The sequence below is a fragment of the Muscardinus avellanarius genome, assembly GCF_963383645.1.
Source record: "Muscardinus avellanarius genome assembly, chromosome: 12".
NCBI classification, from domain to species: Eukaryota; Metazoa; Chordata; class Mammalia; order Rodentia; family Gliridae; genus Muscardinus; species Muscardinus avellanarius.
The window spans coordinates 88718278-88722822 of NC_137798.1; the positions used below are offsets into that span (position 1 = coordinate 88718278).

Below are 4545 nucleotides of genomic sequence, written 5' to 3' on the forward strand. Positions count from 1 at the left end.
ATAAAGAAATCCAGAAGGTTGAAAATTTTAATGCCCTGAAGATATGAATAAATTTACTACTAATCATAGAAATAAAAATAAACCAAGTATTGGTTGCATTATGTCAAAGGTTTAGAGTTGGATTCATGTTAACTTATCACAGTAAATAGTGAATATACATTGATTCTAGGTGACCACAGCTAGTGGGTTTAGCAAACTTGCTATCCACAGTTGACATCCAGGAGTGCAGGTGAAAGGAAGGCAATAACTCTGGCTAATAAAAACTTCCTTGCTAGAGCAGCAACTAAAGCCAACTTGTCCTTAGCAGCATGCAAACATATTTCAAGGGCTCAGTAAAGAATGGATCCAATTAATACGTAAGCAAACCAATGAATGATGAATGCATGAACATTAGCACAGGGGATTATGAATCTTTAGGTGGCAAACTTAAAATTGGAAGAGCAAGGTGATATTTGAGCCTTTGTTTCAGAATCCCATAAGAACAGTGAACAGCTGGCTGAACAGATGCTTTTGAAGAATCAGATTTAGATTTCTAGTACAAGCATAAACTGGGGATTGGAATGATGAGCTTTTGGCAAGGCATGAGGTAAACCTCAAGAGATTGTGGTTGAATGTGTTTGTCCAAAAACTAACTGTCCTTCTCATCAGGCTTTGTACTAATTCCAGCAGGGAGGCTTGCTCTGACTTATGAATGAAAACAGTCATGGTAGATTGTCAACATTCTCAGTCCCCATACTTCTGGTTCAACAGTAATAAAGTAATTCAAAAGACTATAATTTGTAGAGACTCTACCTACTTAGAGGTAAAACTATGAAGCAGTGGACCTCTGAATTGCTGAATAGATAGGTGTCACATCGTATTTTATTTAGCTACAGGCTGAGGATGAATAGCTTGCTCAAGAAAAGCCAAAAATAGTAGAAATATCTGTTCATAGCCTATGAAATCTTAAAGAAAATTGAACATTGTCTTTCCTCAAATGTTGATTTGGTACCTAGTGTATAATTATTATTGTTGTGAGAATCATAGATAATACAAGAAAAGAAGACATGATCTTAAAACTAGGTTTTAATGGTGTGGTATAAGTAGACTTTATATACATTTAAATGTGAATATAACACATTTAAATTAAAACAATGTTAAAGACAGATAAAGTACTACAGTTCTGGATTGGTAATTTTATTTTCTTCTAGAGAGCAACAGAGAAACTATATGAGAACAGTGTTTTATAAGCCTAAAAGACTATTGCAGAAATAATATGCAAAAATATATTTTTGAACTCTTATAATATGCCAGTAAATTTATTTTACTCTAGATTTTGAAGTAGATTTTTGTATTATCCAGGTTAAATTAAGTTGTTGTAATGTAGATAATACAAATACTGAGTTTTTATAAAAGATGAATTTAAACATACACTGACATCTGCATTTCTCTGTATCCATACACAGAGGTGCTGTGTTTGTGGTAGTTCTTCTGCCTGGAAACACCTGACTCATCTTTTTGCCTTGGTTTTTTATCTGTAATATGAAGGCACTAATGAAGAGTGAGGTGTGAAACAAACACATACTAAGATGGCATTACCAGAGTGAAGAAAAAGAATTATAAATATACTTACATCCTGACTTCATAAAGAAAAAAGAAGAAAAAAATGACCACAATTTTTGAGATTGAGGATGTGTTGATGAAACTGCCAAAAATGAATAGAAACCAAAGACCATTTTAGCAAATATTATTAGTGTAGCAATTTAAAAATAAAATTTAAATAAATGAACAATTACAAATGGGAAATTGGGGAATACACTGATGAGTGATAAATGCAAACCAATTTTAAATGATGCTATGAAGAAAAATAATAAAACTTTAAAAAAAGAAGTTTAAGAAGAAATTAGAAGGTTGAAGAACTTCCTATTATCTTGGATAGGAAGAAAAAAATTTATCACAATGGCCATTCTTCCAAAACTTACTTAGAGATTCAATGCAGTAATTATTAAAATACCAAGGACATTCTTCAAATATATACAAAAATCAGTCCTTAAATTCATTTGGAACAATAAGAAACTCAGAATTACCAAAATAGTTCTCAGAAATAAGAACCAAGAGGAGGCATCAGAATACCTTATTTCAAACTATATTACAGAGGCATAGTAATAAAAACATGGTATTGGCACAAAAGCAGACATAAAGAGCAAAGAAACTGAGTAGAAAACTCAGAAACACACAGCCAATGTATTTTGACAAAGAGACCAAAACATCCATTGGAAAAAAAAGTTAGCCTCTTCAACAAGTGGCCTTGGCAAAACTGTTAATCATATGAATAAAAATGAAAATAGACCCCACTTTCTCACCCTCTTCAAGACTCATTTTAAGATGGATCAAAGACCTGGAAATTAAACTAGTGGCCTTGCAATTACTTGATGAGGACATAGGAACAACACTCCACCATATAGGCATGGTTAAAAACTTTCTCAACAAGACCTCAAAGTCACAGAAATTAAAATTAGGAGTAATAAATGGGATTTCATTAAATGGAAAAACTTTTGTGCAGCAAAGAAAACTATCAAGAACCTCAAGAGAGAGCCAATAGAAAGGAAGACGATTTTTGCCAATTATTCCACTAAATAGACACTTTACAAAAGAAGAAATACAAATGGCCAATAAATGTATGAGAAAATGTTCAATGTTATTAGTAATCATAGAGATGCAGGTGGGGATTCTGGAACCGATGGGAATGTGGAGTGATCATGGGGAAGCAAAAGAAAACAAGGAAGTACGTGACCATGAAGCGAATGTTCAGTCTCAGAGATGAGAGATTTAAAGAAAGGATGGATTAAAACCGAAAAGAAACTAAAGAAAGATCCCAGTGTACTGAAAGAAAGAGAAGTCCCCCAACACCCTTCATGCTTATTCTTCCAGTATAACAAACACTCAGTTGGGCCCACCTTTTCACATTCTGGTTGATACCAACTTTATCAACTTTTCAATTAAAGCCAAATTGGACTCAGTGCAATCAATGATGGATTGTCTATGTGCCAAGTGTGTCCCTTGTATAACTGATTGTGTAATGGCTGAAATTGAAAAACTGTGGCAGAAGATTCGAGTGGCTTTGAGAATTGCCAAGGACCCATGGTTTGAACAATTACCATGCACACAAAAAGGAACCTATGCAGATGACTGCTTAGTACAAAGAGTAACTCAGCACAAGTGTTACATCATGGCCACAGCTGACCGTGACCTTAAATCAAGACTCCGGAAGATCCCTGGAGTTTCTATCATGTACATTTCTAACCATAGGTACAACATTGAGTGGATGCCCGATGATTATGGAGTCCCTTGGTTCTAATTCTTACAACAAAGTTCCTCTGCCTGCTTTCAACCAACTTTGTTTCAGTTCATTAAACATGCTGTATAGCATGGATTATTCTTCTTGTCACCCATTTGCTCTATTGAGGTGATTTTGGTTAAATATACTCTCTTTTTGAAAAAAATCATAGAGATGAAAATCAAAACTACCCTGAGATTTCACTTAACCCCAAATAAAATGACAATTATTAAAAACACATATAATAACAAATACTGGCAAGGATATGATAAGGTAGGAACTCTGAAATACTTTTGGTGGAACTCTAATTAATGCAAACTCTTTGGAAAAGTGTGAAGTTTCTTCAGAAGAATGGTAATGAACTTATATATTTCCCAGCTCTACCACTTCTAGGTATCTACCCCAAATAATAGAAACCAAAGTACTAGAGTAATGAATGCATATCAATGTTTATAGCTGTACAACTCACAACTACCAAACTATGGAACTAGGCAAGATGTCTGTCAACAGATAAATGGATTTAAAAACTATATGCTGTGTACACAACAGAGTTCTACTCAGCCATAAAGAAGAACAAAATTATGACATTCACAGGGAAATGGATGAAATTGGAGAACATTATGCTAAATGATATAAGTCAGTCACAAAAACTGAAATGTCTGATGTTTTTTTCTCGTATGCAGAAACTAGGTAGAAAATGGGACATAGGAGGAACAATATTCCAGGCAAAGGAGGAGAAACATTGGTTGAGTGAAGAAAGTACCTCATTAGGGAGACCAGAGGGAAAAGAGAGGAACATCTCAACAATCTTTATGACATACACAACCTTATGAAAGCCAGTCACTGTGCTGCACATGAGAAGGAAGGGTGGGAGTAGGGAATGTGGTGGGAACTGGAAAAGGCTCAGTGAGCACTTGTTTATGTATTCTTCCATCATTCTGAACGTCAACAAGATGTATGATTACAGTGAACCAATAAATAAAAAAGAAGATGCTAATATTGTCTGTTAGATTGTTGTAGATATTTAAGGGCAACATTCCCATATTAAGAGAAGATTCTAAGTAAAAACTACATAAATCTTTCCAAGCATTCCCTTTAAAACTTGGTATTTGAATTTAACCAGAACTTTTTCAATTTATCTCACTGAAACTAGAGCCTACACTCTAACTAATCTGGCTTTTATTTTTTATAATTTTCAAAAATTCATTTAGATACAGTAGAACCTAGTT

At 34.1% G+C, this 4545-nt stretch overlaps 1 pseudogene across 1 annotated transcript; it reads left to right on the forward strand.

Annotated features, from left to right (window-relative positions):
• Positions 1 to 2738: 2738 nt before the first annotated feature.
• Positions 2739 to 3337, forward strand: LOC308271181 (rRNA-processing protein FCF1 homolog; annotated as a pseudogene). The gene has a single exon. The product of its transcript is annotated as an rRNA-processing protein FCF1 homolog (transcript).
• Positions 3338 to 4545: the final 1208 nt, after the last annotated feature.